At 38.8% G+C, this 18986-nt stretch overlaps 1 protein-coding gene across 1 annotated transcript in view; it reads left to right on the top strand.

The window, feature by feature from the left end:
- Positions 1-18986, top strand: part of AP5Z1 (adaptor related protein complex 5 subunit zeta 1) — a 680304-nt gene that overhangs the window by 409108 nt on the left and 252210 nt on the right. The gene's annotated exons all lie outside the window — the stretch shown is intronic.

The raw sequence follows: 18986 nt of genomic DNA, 5'->3' as shown, positions 1-18986 counted from the left end.
CCTACATGGGGAACAAGACGACATGCAGACTCCACACAGGAATTGCCCCAGACATGAACTGAACCAATGAATGATGTACTGTGACGCATAAGCACAAACTGCTGTACCATTGTACTTTCTGTGTAAAACGTCTAGGTTATATTTTTCTTACTATTCATGTTTTGAAAATGGCTACAGCTTCTAAAATAAAAGACAAAAACTGTAATTAAATTACCATACAACTCCATACTGCATCTTCAGAAAATCCTCTAAGTAGAATAACTGTTTGTTTGCTTTTGTGGGCATTCTTTTTCAAAATCCGTAGGTTTTATTCTGGCATTACTTTTCGAAATCAGTAGGTTTTGTTATGCACTTCATCAAATATGTATTCTATTTTCATAGAAGCATAAATGTAAATCACAAACTTTTAGATATCAGTCAACCTCATTTACAATATTTATCAATACTCTTGTTGAATTAATATCTTGTTTTTTTTGCTTGTTTAATAATGGCTGAACCCCTTTTTTGTATTTTTAAACATTTATTAATTTTTTTGGTGCACTTGACATGAGGTTGATTGACATTTGAAGGTCTGTGATATTAATTTCTATAACTATAAAAATAGTATAGAGAGTTAATATTTTGGTCATTTATATGTATCTATCTATCTATATATATATATATGTATATATATATATATATATATATATATATATATATATATATATATATATATATATGTTCATCCTGCCGGTCTCTTTTTTATGTCCATGCATTTATATACATCATCCACAAAAAAATTGGTTTGACAAAAACTTTATATGACCTTATAAGATGTTTTACAGTTAGTTGACTTGTTTAGTTAGTTAATTGATTAATTTATTAGTAGTTGTACTAAACAGAGTATGTGGCTTTTGGGCAACTTTAGTTCTGATGAAGTCCTTAGATACTGGTATGAAAGTACTAAACTAAAGTGTAAAATAAATAATTTTAAAGCAGCTTTTGGTTGACCACAATATTTCTGCTTGCAGACTTTGATACACTAATCTTTGTTGTAGAGGTTCTTGGTTATACAGTTTTTAGCGTAAGCTATCCATATTTTGAGTTTACTGGCACAAGGTTTGGTGAAGAAAGCAAGAAAAAGATGGAACCACAAAAGGAGGACAAGAAGAAGAAATCCAGGGTGGAAGGCCAGATCCAGAGAGTAGTAACAAGTGATAAAGGCAAGGGAGAGAAAGAAATGGCAGTGCAAGAGACAATGCCGCAATTAGAAGAGGGAGGTGGATGACCAGGAGCACTAAGCCAGGGGAGAGAGAGAAAGAGACTTGGAGAGTAAAAGATGCAGAACAAGAGTGAGATCTTGTAGGGAGAGCGCAAGAGAGTTTGATAGGAGATTACATGCAGCAGCAGCGAGGGCAGCAATGATCATAGATGATAGATTTGGGAGTGCTGGAAGTGGAGAAAGAAAGGTTACAGATATGAGTTTTAGTGAAGGAGGTGAAAGCCAGCGATTTAATGTTTGGAGACTGTTACAAAGACAGATAAGAGTCTAGGCATGTGAGAAAGAACAGATTTGATTGAAACCATTCTTGGGACTTAGACACAGTCAGACATGGAAGGAGGTGACAAAACCGATCAACAAGTGGGTAGGGGTGGACATGTTGTTGCACATGTAGACATCAGTGACCAGTAGATAGCCGAGATGGTAGCCACTGGGCCTAGGGAGGTTGCAGAAGTTGGCAGGAGAACTGGACTCGGGTACTATTCTCAGAAGTGTTACTTATACCAGCAGCTAGGATGGTGAGGAAAGGAACAATTAGTTTTATTTTTTTTTTCATCCAGTTGCACTGCTATATGGCTATTGTTAACTATGATATGGGCCAGTGACAGGCAGAAAAACAGCATTACTCAAGTGGGATTCAGAAATAATGGATAATTCTGTGCAAAAGACACAAGTAATGACATTTGACATATATTAAGTCCTTAGTTAAGCAAATTTAAATTCTTGTACAGACTGTAAGATGTTTACAGTAAGACATTGCTGATGTACACACATTTCAAATAAACTGAATTTTAAATCACTAGCATTTGAGGTAATAATAAAAGTAGTCAGAACTAATACAATGTTGTTAATGGATTCAGTCTTCTGTGCTATACTTTCTGGGGAAACAGGTGCACATATGGTAGTTTAAGCTATTGTAGCAATTGTTTTTCTGATTGTATTTAGTTTAGATCGCATCTTACTGATTGGTAGTGTATTTCAAGAAGCTGAAGGCAATGTTTTGAAAAGGCTGCCTGTCTAGTAGATAGGTTAAAGTTTGGTCTTATGACTGACTGCTCTGTGGAATGGTAGGATGATGCCCTGACTGTAACACTGATCATCCAGGCTTAGTTAGTGATACAAGTGCTGGAGCATCTGAGCAATGAGGGTGAGAATGAGTAGCTGATGTCTGTTCCACTCTGGGGGAAGGAGCATTCAGCAATGAACTTGAGACATATGGTTATTCTTACAAGCAGCAGTAGGCAGTAGCTTTCCAGAGGATTGTACAGAAGTGTGCAGGACCTCCTAGAGAGAAGGCGTAGCAGGCATTTGTGCAAGAAAACGTACATGCCTGCTGCCTAGTTATGGAACTTGGACCATCATCAGAAAGCCCATGATGACTGCCTGTAAGATAGAAGCAGAAAAGGGGGTAGGTACTCATGCAGTAGATAGAAGGTGAAGAGATGTGGGACATAGAAGAAGAGCAAACATTTATTCAGAACTAGGCTCATTTATTCATAGCTTCCTTGTGCCTGACTTGGACACTCGTGATTACAAGATTTGGATTGTTTCTAAAATCATCTGGCGTACAAAGCTTATTTAAGTATATTTGTTGCACTTGCTGTAACTGTTTCAGTGATATTTAACACTGCATTTATTTATGTGGTTGAATTTATCACTGTTTTTCAGCCAGCACTTGTTAAAGAAACTCCATCTGCTTGTTACTGTACTGCTCTTAGGTTGTTTTAACAATATTCTGATATTTTCTAACATCCTGTGATACTGTAAGAGCTGTTCTAAGTGAGTCTCCCAAAATATTTCTAAGTATTGCAAAATATGTGTCTGGTGTGAATATTTCTCAAGGTTAATGAACTTATTTCTAAGGATGCCTGATACTGCAGGACTTTTTACTTCTGTTGTAAAGCTTTTGTTACTGCACTTGAGCTCAAAGCCAGTTTGTTTTACATTGGAAGGGTGCTTTTGCACTCTGGTGGGAACAGTGAGCTAAATTCAACCTATCCAAGGTGGGAACTACTGGTCGATAGCTTAATGTGTTTTTATCTGAATGGCTTGAGGGTTTAACTTTATAAGTCTTTTCATCCTGATCATATAAATGCCTTGCTCAAATGCAGTTCCCCGTGCTTGCATATAAGCAAACCTGTCCAGTTTAAAATCCTCTATAGAAAATGCTGTCCATAGCCTCCCACTGTTCACAGCTGTTTGAAGAGCTGACAGTTTGTGCAGAGGGTGGTACCACTGCAGGTTGTCTAATGGTATACTAATAAACACTCTCACTTTGACCTTTAAGTGACTCTCCCTTACTCCTTCCCATCTAGAAATTGTGTTTCCTTGCCTTACATAGCATAGACTAGATTCAGACCTGCTGAATCTGGACTGTTGTGATATCATTGTGCTCTTAGACCAGCCATCTTGCATTAAGAGGGCCTCCCTGCACTCTTCTGGCAGAAGTATGTAGTTGAGGACCCATCTGAGTTAGGGATTGCTGAAGAAAGACTCAGTTTGATAGTTGCATTAAAACTGTTTAAATGTGCCTATATACTATGCCACGGTGGTACAGCGGTAGCGTTGTTACCTCACAGTAAGAGGTTCTCCTGTTCGATTCTTGGCTGGGCTTGGGAGTGCCTTCTGTGTGGAGTCTGCATGTCCTCCCCATAGTTGGGTAGCGTTCGAAAGACATGCGTGCGTAAATGGGCATGCCTTCGTTGAAGGTTGGGCGTCGAGCCGGCACCTCAGCGTTTCGTAAAAATCTACTGCCAGTCATTAGCGGACCGGAGTTCCGCTGTGGCGACCCCTTACCGGGAAAAGCTGAAAGACAAACAACAATAAGCCTCACATTTGCGTGGGTTAGCACTCAGTTTACTGGAGCTGCTCAACATTTGGCAACTTTAGCCAGAGGTCTGGAGAGCATCTGCACTTAAATCCAAGTCCTCAACTAAAAAACCCTGAAAAATAGGTATATTTTAAGCCAGCACTGCACTTTTTTTAACTGTATTTATATAAATTGCTGCTTCATTTTTGCTGTTTGTGACTGCTTTTTACTCTGCACTTTGAAGTTGTGGTCCTTTGCCTTATATAGCATAGGCTAGATTCATACCTGCTGAATCTAGACTGTTTAGTATCACTGTGCTGTTGAACCAACCATCTTACTTTAAGAGGGCCTTCCTGCACTCTTGTGGCAGAAGTGTGCAGCTCAGGACACATCTGAGTTGGGGATTTCTGAAGAAAGGCTCAGTTTAGGGCTTTCCCATCGGTAGTTGTGTTAAAACTGTTTAAATTTGCCTATATATAAGCCTCACATTTGCTCGGGTTTGCACTCAGTTTATCGGAGCTGCTCAACATTTGTCAACTTTAGCCAGAGGTCTGGTGTGCATCTGCACTGAAATCCAAGGTATCTACTAAAAAAAAAAAAAAAAAAAAAAACTAAAAAATAAGTATATTTTAAGCCAGTACTGCCCTTTGTTAGCTGTATTTAATTGACTTGCTGCTTCATTTTTTGCTTTTTGTGACCATGTCCAGCTAGCCCACTTGCTTCCCAAATACCACATTCACAAAAATCCTGCCACAGTACATGGGTGGTTTCCCATCACTTTTCCTGCCAGCTTGATTGATATGGGCATCTTGAGGCAATGTAGCAATTGCTTCATGTATACTGACAACTGTTTACTCTTAAAGCAAATTAACACCCTATGTGAGAGATGCAAATACACCATGGTATGGTTTATTCATGAAGGGAACGATTTAGGTGAAATAGAAATGTACACAAAGAAGAGAGTATCACATGTGAAGCTAATGAGTAGAAAGAACACCATACCAGGGATATGGGACAAGGAAATGGCCATGGTCATAAACTAGATTAAGTAACTTGGTAGTTAAAGTGGGGGGGGGGTTGGTTGATCTTTACACTGTTTTGTCCCTCAGACACACCAAGGAAGGATGATGAGAGACTGCAGTAGAGAATAAAGGTATGGCTTAGATGGAAGAGACTAATACTGCTAGGGGAATCTAGTAATACTGCTAGGGGAATCTAAATCTCTTAGTTGTATACTGAGGTATCCGAAGTCTCAGGTTAGTGGGACTCTGGGGTTAATTGAAGTCTTGCACAATAAGAGAGTCACCCAACTGATGTAGGACTGTGCTGAATAGGACAGATTTCTGTGTGTAGTCTCTTACAGTGTAGATAGGGTCAAGTGTAGCCAGGCACCATTAGTCAGTAGTGATCATGCCATTGTATGATTTGGAGTAGGGGAAATGAAAAAGAATAAAAGGTATATATGATGGTGCGCAATTTTTGGAAGAGTGGATTATACTGTGCTGGGGAGAAAATGGTCTACTATGAGTTAGGAGAGCAAATATAATGGAGTAAACCGTGGAGCAGAAGGAGAATGTGGCTGCATAAGAATGGAAGGCTAGGAGATGGGGCTAAAGTTAGGGCCTACAAGTGGTAGAAAGGAGGGACTAGGGAAGTGGCAGAGTAGGAGGGGGCTAACAGTAGGGTAACAAAGGTGAAATTTGAAAGTGAATTGTCTGTATGGATCAAGAAGAGAAGCATTTTTAAGGTACATGGCAAAAAGATGGAAGGGAGGGACGGAAAGAATTGGCAAAGCTAAGCAAAGATTGGAGGGAGATCATAGAAGACTGGGAAAAAGTAGAGACACTAAATGAAAATGTGCTTACCTGTTCAAGTAGGATAACTGGATTTGTTAAAGTTAATTTCGATTTCCAGCACCTCCACTTTAGTGTCATCGGTAAACTGAACAGAGGTGGTAGTGTTTCTGACAAATACTGATACTCTCCCACAGTTACCTAAGGACCTTAAGACATGATGGGATCTAAATCCTGGTACAGAGGGAGTGTTGTCATTGCATTGAAACCATGTCTCAGTAACTACATAGATAAGAATGTGTTCAAGTTGCAGAAGGGCCTCATGGTCTGACATCATTCTGTTTAATCTTCTAGTGTTGAATAGGTGCCACCTTGATAGTATCCAAATTTTGGTTGGAGTTTACAATGCCAGAGTGAGAAGTAGGGAAACTCTGTCTAAAAAAAGCCATTATGTGGAAGCCCTGGTATGTGAGAAGTAAGCCTGCCCTAGCAAAACAAGAAATCTTGTTTACTGTCTAGCCCCAGACTGATGCATATTGAATCCCCTTAAAAGGATACCAAGTAATTACCATGTTAATCGATTTTATTAGGCTGTGTAGGCACCGTTCTTGATGAAGGCAAAGTATTAGTCAAGGTTAGTGTCTTTCCTGCCTATAACACATACATAGTAAGTTGCATCATGTCTTTGTGCACGTCCACTTGGGTGGAGAACCTCAGGTCATTTACTCCCACATGGCCTATGACTAGGTCGTAGTCTTACATTCTGGTTTAAAGAACCTTATGGCCCTTAAGACATTATTGATCCTGGCACTGGACAAGCAACTTATTGTCACCCTAGTTTGGTGCAGTTTGGTGAGTGTGGAATCACTAGACCTAACTATAGAGTCACCTTTGACTACATTTCCCTTGTGTGGAAGCAGACTTAGTAGGCCTTATATGCTTAGGCCTTCCATGATGGTGACTCCAGGGTGACCTGTGTAGAATTGCAGTGTATGGGAGTAAAGTTGTAAGTGTTGCCTTGTATGCTGGAGGCTGATATGTTTTGCAATGTGTTCTAGGAGGCTTTTGCAATTTTTTATAACCACAGCATAAGTTATGGGCTTAGTGGTATGCTCTGTCTGATGAGGTGTTCTGAATGTATGATGCTTACTGATGGTGGGCCTATGTGAGAGGTTTGTCTCCAGTTTCTTAAATATTCACATTTCTTGTAGGCTGTAGCAGGAAGCAGTTGCTAAGCATAAAGACGTTGCTTTAGAACACCTATTGCAGTCAGACTTGGTCACAGATATGGTGAGAGCAGATTTAAGCCATGTTACTAGGGTTGGCTATAGTACTCAGGGGTTGAACAGCAACTACTGTAGAAGATCCTAAAGGTTTATGGATGAAATCTTTATGGTGATGCATTGAAGTTAAGTTAGATAGTGACTAATGTAGCAGTACTTTTGAAAAGACAAAATTAGGTTTGCCAAGAATAATAAATAATGGTGATTCTCCTTATGGATAGTACGTGGTCTCCCCATAGTTGCACTCAGCTAGGAATCAACATCCCTTTTCTCTTTTTCTCACTGGAAACAAAACAGCAGCACTGATCCCAAGCTGGTTCCTTAGAAGTAGGAAGGAAGTTCTTTGGTGATCAGCAGTCTCATCTGAAATATTGTAGGGGTCTTTAGGCATGTTGTAAAATTTTCCTGGTAGATGCCTTGGATATCCCATACAGTAGCCCTACATACACACCTGTCTGGTTTGGTAAAAGGCAGATCATACCTGCTAAGTCCAGTTGAGTTCTTTGAAAGGGTTATTGAGACCATGGATAAATGCATGCAGTCCACACCGCTTACCTGGACTTTAAGCTTTTTGATTCTATGCCTCACACTGGTTTTATTGACAAACTCTCACAACTCCGTATTAACCCACATATTGTTCACTGGATAGCGAACTGGCTATTTATAAGGTCATGGATGTTTGCTTTAGACATGTCACCAGTGGTGTCCAACAGTGCTCTGTCCTGGGCCCTCTTTTTAGCATATACTTCTTTGACATGAAAGCTGACATTAAGGGGCTATGGCTAACCAAGTATGACTATGGTGACAAACAGGGGTGGGAATGGAGTGCAGTTATCAAATCTAGTTCTGATACTCCAATACTCCAGAAGGGCCAGACCAAATAAATGCTCTGTGTGTTAGACATGACCTGACCATCACTACCAAGAAATCCAGCCTAGTTTCCTTTTATATATCAGGCCATATAGATAACACTTCACTTAAATTTGATCCTGTCATCAGGGAATTTGTTACCTAAGTTAGTCATTATTTGACTATCATATTTCTTTTGTGGCTAAAAATCCATGTACTTTGCAGAACTAATCCTTCAAAGTATCTCTTCAGGGATCAAATAAAATGTAATCACACTTTATTCCACTGTTATTAGGTCCATTATTAAAATATAATGCCCCTTCAGCATTTACCATGGTAAGCACTTAAAACTCAGAATTTCCTCACAAAAAAAAATCTCTGATCTTGGTACCCTTAGCTACTGTATTAGGTTATCTTGGTACTGAGGTTAAGTGGTAAACCACAGTACAGATTGATTGAAAGAGACACCACTGCAAGCTGCAGCTAAAAACAGTGTAATTTAAAAAATCAGTTATTTAGGAAAACCTTCAGCTTAATCATCTTGCACACCACCAAGGGACCTTCTGTCTTGATACATTTGCAGCTCTACTTGGCCAAGGCAGTCTTTGAATCAGTCAGTCTACCAATCAGTCCATCAGTCAATCAAATCATGATCATGCTGACACTCTGTTATCAAACCCTAGTCCTGAGTCTAGTAAGGAAGGGAAGGAAGGTCAGCAAACCAAGCAGCTGCCCTGGTATATATATATATATATATATATATAAGTGAACATGCAGTATTTCAGAAAGCTTGCAGATGTTGAACTGATAACGTTTTGGAAATGTTTTGACAGTTGATGAAAAACTGCATTTGATGGGGCTTCCAAGATGGCTGCACACTGATCAACAGCTTCACTTCAGCTCTCCCAGTGTGAAAACTGAAGCTTAGAAACTGCAGCCAGAGATGGTGTCAATTTGAGTAAAATTCAGTTACTGGCTAGTAAGTACACTGACTGGATTCCTGCAAAGAAGAAACTAAGAGAACCTGAAAGAAATCAACTAGAAAAGATGAAGAAAAAACACTGACTGGTAAAAATCTTGCAGCTGTTCTGCAAAAAGCATCTCCAGCTCTAGCTTTAATGCAAGACATGGTTTTTAGTAATCTAGAGGGAAAAATAAGTCAAATGTACTCAGAGCTGATTAAAATAAATGAAACACTGAAGGAGTATTTCAACTCAAATAAAAAAAGTGTAAAAATAGGAGAAGCTTTAAAAAGATATTCAGATGAGTTGGTAAAACTGCAAAATCAGAGGCTGAAATGAACAAAAGGTTGGCTGAGTATGAGACTGTTCAAGAGGAAATGTTTAAAAAATGGTAGTATTATAAGGACAAAATATGTATAGAAAATGAGATTTTCTGCTGTACCAGAGAAGCTAGAAGGAATAGACTGTATTAATTTTATGAAATCACAAATAAGCAAGTGGATTGGTATTCCACAACAGGAACTGTTAATTGAAAGGGCATACCATGTGTATGCTACAATATGGCCACGTGAAATCAGCCAAGACTTTTATTAGTAAAGATTTGAACCTACCAGCAGAAAGAGTTGATCCTGACAAAACTGTGGCAAAAGGGAAAAGTATTAAATGTTGGAGTCAGTAGAGTATTTGTAGAAAATGATTATTCACTGTACAGCAGGCAGAAGAAAAACAAATTAATTCCATTAATCAGGGAGTGTTGAGAAGCAGGTGTGACATTCAAGCTGCTGTCTTCAGAATATTTTTTCCTGGAAGGATCAAAGTCATTCTTTGATGCAGAGCAGGGTAAGGAGGAAATGCAAAGTTTGTCCAACAAAAAATGAGTCATCAAGCATTTCATTCTTCTGATAAAGTACACTTTGCCAGTGAAATCTTTTCCCCTGTTTCACAGGAAAATGCTTGAGAGACAGATAAAAGCAAAGGAGTTGACCAGAAGAATCAAGAGCACTATAGATATGAAGCAGATTCTGGAGTTTGGAATTGTGAGATGGATACTGAACAGGAAGAAGACCAGCAACATGGAAATTAGTGAATAACTTGAGACTGCAAAGCATCAGTCACAGTTGTGAAATATGGTTGTATAAGAATAAGTAGAAAGAGTGGACTTTTGTTGACTATGTTAAACATGTCTGGAACTGAATGGCATTTGCTTCACTTCATGTCAATGTTTTGAAGGATTCTGAGGGGAGGGGAGTATGAAGGAAAAAGTTAACTAAAACATTGTTTTTCTCAACAGTATTTTATGAAACTTTTCACAGTATAATTTGCTTATTTTATGGTTAAGTATTTTAGTTGTCCTTTTATGTGATAAAGTTATTAAAGTAAACAAATGCATTTTCCTTCCTCTTCTCTTTCTTCTTCTTTTTTGGTATTAAGAAATGTGGGCAGTAGAGTGCAAAAAGAAGAAAAGTTAGACAAAAGCATCTTTAAGTTAATAGGCTGTAATCTTGATTTGTTGAGGTGGGTGTAAAAGTACGCAGATAATAATATATTTAGAGCTGATGTTTTCTCTTACTTCTGCATATGTGAATGTCTGGATTCAAGACCCTTGGCTTAGTCTAATAACACATTTTAAGTGGAAACAAGTAAGTATGAGAACACTGAGTATAATAAAGAGTTTCCCTTCAGAAATAAGTGTTTCAGCTTGTCTTTCAGGCTGCAACTGGGGACTTCATTTATCCGTTTTCTCTTACTTTTCCATGGAAGCAAACTAATAATAGGACAATAAAAGACAGAACACTAGTTTCTTCATGGCTAAAAGTTGATGATTTCTGAAAGTATGCAAGCAGTTTTCACATCTGGGGGAGAAGAAATAAAGATAAAAAAAGAACATACAAAAGTTAGTTGAAGTATAAGTAACAGGCAATAGCATGTGTCTTAGCGTGGATAACCTCAATTTCAGGTTAACTAGGTCCTGTGTTAGCAGCGGTCTGTTTGGCACAAATGTTCCTCTTAGGAGGGTTAAGCTTCATTATTTGAAGATGTACATAGTTGTATGTGTTTGGTATGTTTGTTTTCTTGTTTGAGAATTTGTATTAAAACAAAATAAAATGTGACATAGGTTCCAATGTTGATAATAAGAAAAAAACTGTATAAAAGTTTAACCTGTTAAACATTGAGTGCACGTATCACAAAAGCTGGACTTAGGAATTTTGAAAAAGCTACCATATATAATAGGTGGTAATAAGGAATTCTTACCATAATGGTGACTCTTTCCATATTAGGATGTTAGTGGTCTCACAGGTATAGACAAAGAAGGAAAGAATACTTATAGTAAGAAATGCAGAGTGCAAATAGAAATGCTACAGGAGACATATTTGGAAAGAACTGAGCATGTAAATTTGATAAAGAAAGGATTTCAGGATGGATATTCTGCAGACTATCTGATACAAAGGAAAAGAGGAGTACTTGCATTAATTGTCAGATGAGCTACAGTAGTGATAAAAGAGGAAAAAAGATAATAGCAGATTTGTAGTATAAGGGGCTACTGGCAAGGAATGAGGATTATACTGGCATGTGTTTATATTCTGTGTAAAACTGCTGTTTTGGAGCTTAAAAAATTGTCGGAGAAATAATCAGCTTTCAGCATGGAATATTACTTATAGAAGAGGACTGGAATTTGATTTGCAACAATGAGAATGTATGTGGGAGTTTAAGAAGGGAAAATATAACAAAAGAGGGTAGATTTCTGAAGAAATTTTTGAATGTAGTTGGTATGAAAGATGTGAATTCAGTAGCAGGAATAAAGAGAGAATTTACTTACTGTTCCCCAAGTTACAATAACTGGACTAGACTTGATAGAAATTATATTTCACCGGAACATGTCCATTTAATTGAGAACTTTGATGCACATCCAATAACTATTTCAGACCATGCACCAGTAATTACTAAGATAATGCAGAGTAGTGAAGTAAAGATGAGACACTGGCGCGTCTCCACCTACCTGTTAAAAATAGAGGAATTTAAAGAATGGGTTAGTGGAAATTATCTGGAAGCTGTTAGGGAAGATAGAAAGTACTCCAGAAGTTATAGCTAGTGATTGGGATAAAATAAAAGTGGAGTTTGAAAAATAGGGTACAAATAAAAGAAAAAGATCTTATTAGGAAGTAATAAGAATTATTTAATAGGGTCTGACAAAGGTTAAAGGGCCACAAAATAAGGGGAATGTCTCAGAACAAGAGGAGACACAATTATAGAGTGCTAAAGAGAAAATAAAGGAATACCTGGATAATATGTATGAGTTTAGAAAGACTGCTGCTAAGCAACTGTTTTTGGATAATAACTCCTCAAAGACTCAGGCAGCAGGAGGTAGAAAGGGTTGTTGCCAAACATAGAAATTTTATGAAAATTGGTATAAAGCAGAAAAGTGCAAATTATAGAAGTAGTACATGCAGGAAAATGTTTTGGAGAAGGAATGAGGTTTAAGAGAAGGCAGGATTTGAATAATTTGTGTAATGTTACTTACATTGTACATCACATACTGTAAATTCCCAGTTTACCAGAACTCAAGCAACCAGCACTCTCATGCAACCGGCAAAAAAAAAAAAAAAAAGAAATACAGTACCATTTTCATGTGTTGCACTTTCTGTTTTCCCCCTGCAGAAACATACCTTATGTTTTTAGAGTTTGAGTTTTAAAAAGGAAGATAGGAATAAATTCCCTCTCTCTCCAACCTCAGAACAAGTGAAACCAAACAAATAGTATAGGGTACAGTATTAAGTCTGTTTTTAATAGTAACTCTCAAGCAACCAGAAACTACAGTTATCTGGCATCTACCAATCCCAATGGATGTCTGTTAACTGAGAATTTACTGTATATTGTTGTATGTCCTATAATGTGTGTTAACTGTTTGATTACTTTTATATAAATTAATGTTTTACTACGTTTTGATTACTTTTATATAAATGTAAGTTTACCTATGTCACAAGTGAAAATTCAGTAAAGGTGTTTAAACGGGTCCCCTTCAAAACATTGAATCACCACAATATCGAATCCATCTTCGAGACTTTGCCATATTTTGACTTTATTGAACTCCCGAAAACTAACCCCAGGAAAATAACCACTTGGCTACCATGATGAACCTTGCCCTTTCTCCACTCTAGTGGTGATCTCAGAGATGGTATATTTGGTTTGGGAGAGTGGGAGCCCCCCACATGGAAGGTTTTCTTGTTTTGCTGTTGTTTTGTCCTGGTGGTCGAGTGGTTCTTTTTCTGGGGTTAGTTTTCTTTGTTCTGGAAGTTTGATATAGTGAAGAAAGATTCTGCGAAGTCATCTCAATGTAGTCAAATTCGATATTTTGAAGGGGATCCATTTAAAAAAAAAAATAGCATTTAATTTCCTGTGTTGTCTGCAACATTTAAAAACACAATTCTTTCTTTAGTTCATTGTTACATATTAGCTTTCCCACTCAAACTTTGTCTAAAATATATGTCCCTGTGAAACATGCTGCCTCCCCTTTTTTAGCACATCATCTTGACATGGAAGCATTTGGTTGAAAAGGTCACAGCATGAACTGCAGCTTTGCAAGAAATATGTCTCATATATTGTATAATTAAATGTAAAACTTTAATGCAGGATTACATGCTCACTAATACTATTATAATGACTTAGCAAGCATAATATCTGTTCTAATTAATGCAGATTCATGCTGTTTTTGCTACAGATTTTGCTGTTTCACTTCCAACCATGAGGGGAACCAAACTGATAAAATGAAGTAGAATGCACGGGTCCTATGCAGCTAGTCCACTAGATTAAAGTCCTATTCTTCTTAGTGCTGTATAGGCTCCTGAGGGGTGGTCTGCCTTAGCCTTCCATACTATGAATGGCCCTGTATTTTTTGAACTCTTTTACATAAACAGAACCAGTGGTAAAGTAAACACCTATTCAAGAGACCTAAACCTATATCGCCACATTAACAATACCAACTGGCGAAATGGGTGCCTAACCCAGTGTATGCCCCATTTTTGAAATAATCTCCCCAGTCATATCAAAAAGTGTATTGCCCTGGCAACCTTTAAAACCTGTCTGGGTGACTGGATGGATGATTAAATTTTTCTCCTGGAATTTGTGTGGAAAATGTACTTGATGGAGGACACTGTTAATCTTCCAATCATATTGGGTAATATGGCTGAGCTTCTTGATGGTCTCCTTAGCTGGAAGCTTAGTACAAACCTTTGCATCTCTGAACATTTCAGTTAAATAGCTTTGTCAGTGTTTTATGTCTATATAATATTGCCTGAAGTAGTTCCAGTACAAGATTAAGAACTGATCATTTAGTATTTGATCACAATGCATGTTTGTCTATGCTAATCAGCTTCTTAAAGGAACATGACCACATATCCTTCATGGAATTGAACTTACTAGATCAGAGCAGTTTCTTCAGAGTGAAAAGAGAATGTGCAGGAGACTCTGTGGGTGAGTATTAACTGCCAGTGAGGACCACAGTGAACTGATTTCACATGCTGTGGAAATTTGAGAAGGTTTCTAAGGTGATAGTGGTGGGGTCTGAGTAGTCAGCACAAGGTTATAAGCACATCCCTCACTCATTGACAGTGGTCAGAAGACATTGAATCTGATTAGTCAGTGGACTCCTTTGATTGCTGTCTATATACTCATTTGTATTTAATCATTTGGCACTAGAATTGGATGTGGGATGGGATTTGGTTACTTGGATATCATTATTGTTTGTTTTTGAATATGGTGCTGGAAATGGTTGAAGGATTAGCCACATATGTCTAAGCATGTATAGTTTAAAATTGTAAAATGTCCAAAAATGCAGAGTGCATACATAAAGAAAATTGTCACAGTGAGAGCACTCGCATCATGATTCTAGGAGCCTCTTACCCCAGCAAACGTTTGTTGTTCTCAGCTGTCAGGGTAGTGCATTTTAACACAGAAGTCTCATCTAACTTGTATGTGGAGGTGAGCAGTGATTAGTCAGCCTTTGCTTTGAAAAGAATACCCTCTGGGCAGTCTTCAGCTGGCAGCGAGGATTGCAGCAAATTGATTTTCAGAAATTCAGCTAGATCAAAGGTGGCGGGGGCAGATGCTGTTGGCCAAGAGGGGTGATTTCATGAAGCAGACTGGTTCTGGGTTAAATGTGCTGAAATTAAGCTGTATCAGAATTCTAGAAAAACAACATTGTGTTCACTTTGTGGGAAAAAGTTACACATACCCCTTCTAGTGCAGGTGGAGAGTCCCTGCACACCCAGCATTAGTAATCAAGTCTGAAACTGCCACATTTTGGGAGGGATGCAGTCATTTTGATTTTGGTATGTCATGTTCGCTGACCTGTGACTTTTCAAACCCGATTTTGATGAGCAAATATGGCTACCCCAATAAGCAAAATCAGATCTTACTCATTTAAGACTTTCACACTGATCTGTCAGAGAAATAAATAGCCATGCATATTGTGCTTTGAGCTGATCCTAGTATTTACCTCACATTCCAATGACAGAGCCTGATTACAGTAAGTGTTCATAGTGATTCACAGAATAAAAATGTAGTGTGTGTTCATGGTTATTAATTGAATAAAAATGTTGTTCTAACTGGATAAGTGTTAAGTGAAGTTAATATCAACATTCTAGTGTGGTGTTATTGCAGTTAGATTAATATTACCATGCCTGCATTCTGTAGAAACTCTAGAAATACTATTTTATGGTTATTGGAATCATCTAGAAAACCGCCTCCAGTGAATAGTTGCAAGTACTTCGTTACTGTGTCCCCCTTGCAGTCTGACCAGCTATGATACTGCTGTCTTGGGAACTGTTCTCACTTTTCCAAGATACAACAGTCTTGGAGATGGTTATGTTAACTCATTTAGGCTATCGTACACTGGATGCATTTCCTAGTATACTCGTAGAATTGTTCAAAAGCAATTTTAAGTGCTGAAGAGTGCCTCTGTTTATCATTGCTAATGTGCTGTTAAGCACAATGGCCCTCCATTCTATAACAGCATTAAGAAGAAAATTATGCAATGGCAAATACATGTGATAAACTTATGTTTATTTTATTTTAGACTTTTTCACATTTTTCTTACAAAGATCAGTGGTTGGGATTTGCCAGGTTAACACAGTGATACACATAGGGTGTCCTGTTCCACAATACTAAAGGTATAATGAGTTCATTAGGGTCTGTTTTTTTTGGGTGGTTTGTACCTCTGCACATAAAGCAAATGAACAAGTTTATTGTTTTCTGTTCATAGTTTCATAGGTAGGTACTAGGCTATCGGCCCAAGGGCCTAAGCAAGCCTAGCCAACAAGGTTCCCTGGCTTATGTCACCCAAGAAAGTTGATTTCCTGTGCCCCTGTCGAGCAGAACCACAGAAGTGATCCCCGGGGTGCATCTCCTATTTCCCATCCACTCATCAAAATTTTTCTTGAAGAGTGATAATGAAGAACTTTGCCTAACATAGATGGGTAGTTTGTTCCAGAGTATAGGAATTCTCTGGGACAGGAATCTATCCCTCTAGCATGTCCTGTTTATTGTGGTGACAAGGTTTAGGTCCCTAGAGCGTGTAGCTCGGAGGGATTGGGATTTCTTTAGGTGTAGCATGTCCAACAGCTCTGGGATTAACATAGCTTTATATGTTAGGCAGAGATCTCCTTGGAGTAGGCGATATGCTACAGAGTAAAGCTGGAGTTTTTTGAGACGGTCAGTGTAGGGCATCTGTTTGAGGCCAGTAATCCTCTTTGTGAGGTACTCCTGTGGCCTTTCCAGCTGCTGCAGATGTCTTGTGAGGTACATTCCAAAAGGGGTGTTGTTCTCTATAATGGGTCTAATGAGTGCCGAGTAGAGGGGAACAATGACCTCTTTTTTTCCTGGATGAGAACCCTTTTGTGATGCGGTGTGCCACATAGGAGGATTTCCTGACCACTGTGGCGATGTGATTATCAAAGGAGAGACTACTGTCCACCTGGGTCCCAAGGTCTCTTATCACACATTCAGCGTTAAGTAGACTGCAGTTTATGTGGTAGTTCATAGGTACAGAGTTTTTACCAAAGGGGATGACAATACACTTTATGGCATTGAGCTTGAGGCCATGCCTCTGACACCAGGCATCTGTCTCAGTGAGGCCCTTGTGTAGGATGTCCACATCATTTGGGGACTCGACTATGGCTCCTGGTTTGCAGTCATCTGCGAACTTCGTTAGCCAAAGGCCTTCTGTGTTAGCCTGTACTTCAGAGAAGTAGATACCAAACAGGAGAGGTCCCAGGACTGAATCCTGTGGTACTCCACTTGTCACTGGTTTGAAGTCAGATTTGGAGTCTGCAACTTTTACAGTGTGGGTTCTGTCAGTGAGCCAGTTGGCAACCCATCTTGTGACGTAGGGATTTATACCTAGTTTAGTGAGTTTAGCTATAATTCCAGAATGCGGATGGTGTTGAAAGCCTTGGCGAGGTCAAGATAGGCTGTGTGAACCACCTTAACCTCGTTTATGGCTTTGGTGACTGCCTCAAAGAAGTCGATCAGGTTCAGAAGGCATGATCTGCCTTTCACAAACCCAAATTGGGTGGGGTCCAGAGTCTGGAGGTTACCAATGTCTTTGTTTATGCGTTCCATGATGATACGTTCCATGGCCTTGCAGACCAGGCTCGTCAGGCTAATAGGGCGATAGTTCCCAGGATCAGTGGTGGCTCCCCCTTTGTGAAGTGGGATAACTGTTGTTGTGTGCCATTCAGTGGGCACAAAGCCTGATGTGAGACTATGGTTGAACATGTTGTTTAGGTGGGGAGCCAGTTCATTCTGAAGTTCATGTAAAACACAGCCTTGGATTTTGTCCGGTCCCATGGATACTGTGTTTTTGGTTTTAGAGAGTGCAGCTCTTACCTGCATAGATATGATTACAGGGACTCTGCATTCTTCCTGTATAGATATGAGCCCTTTAGGGGGTGAGAGGGAGGTAAAGTTAGCATTGAACCTATCTGACAGGATGTTGACAATATCAGTTGGTTCTGTAATTTTCTTTCTGCTGTGCTGTAACTCAGAGCAGATCTGGGTGTTGCCATTGAGATTCTTGACATAGCTATAGAATGCTTTGTGGTTGCCCTTAGAATCAGTGGCGATTTTGTTTTCATAGCTAGCTTTGGTGGATCTTATAAGGGATCTCAGCTTCTTACTGAGGCAGGGAGCTCCTCCACTCATGGGATTTTGCTCTCTTTTGCAACAGTTTCTTTTTCCTGTTGTAGAGTTTGTTTATGGCAGGGGACCACCAGATTGGCTTCCTTTTTTTGGAGAATAGCATCTTGGTTCTGTTTGGGATAGCACGATCCATGCACTCGTGTAAGTGCTTATAGAGTGCATTTTGTAGGATTCAGCAGTCGTAACTGTATTGTCCATCTGCATGGGTGTCATGAAGTTCACCACTTCTGTCTTAAGAAGCATGAAGCTGGCTTTGGAGACATTTTTACCATGGTTTCCTTAATGGTGGGTGAGGGTATAATGCAGATATCGAGTGTGATTTGCTTATGGTCAGATCTGACCAAAGAAGAGTTGACTTCAGGTGTGGAACTCATGCTGGTAATGTCATTCATGTTGGTAATGACTACGTCTAGGATATTGTTGCCCCTGGTGGGGGTGTGGATAAGTTGATCCAGGGCATTGGAATTTATGAATTCCAGAAAGCGTTGAGTGAAGGAGTTGGCACATGAGTAGTTTTCCCAGTTAATGGTGGGGTAGTTGAAATCGCCCATTATTAGGGTGTTTTGTTCTTTTTAATTTTCAGCAGATAGCCATTTTTTGGATGAAACCATTGCACAGACAAAAATATTCATAGCAGCTGAATTCGCAGAAACTTTTTAGTTACCTTATAATTAATTTTCCCATGTGTGTGCTTTCTTATTGGTTGTGGTACACAGAAACCTTTGCTTCTGGAATATGTTTCATAGAAAGCATTATATTACAATTTGTTCAGGTCAAATTATATGTATGTGCTTATTTGATACAATATACCACATCTCTTTAGGTTAAGTAAAA

The sequence above is a fragment of the Protopterus annectens genome, chromosome 12.part0, assembly GCF_019279795.1.
Source record: "Protopterus annectens isolate FY-2018-M chromosome 12.part0, PAN1.0, whole genome shotgun sequence".
Classification (NCBI taxonomy): Eukaryota; Metazoa; Chordata; order Ceratodontiformes; family Protopteridae; genus Protopterus; species Protopterus annectens.
The sequence above is the reverse complement of the archived record's forward strand: the minus strand, read 5'-3'. Positions and strand labels throughout refer to the sequence as shown.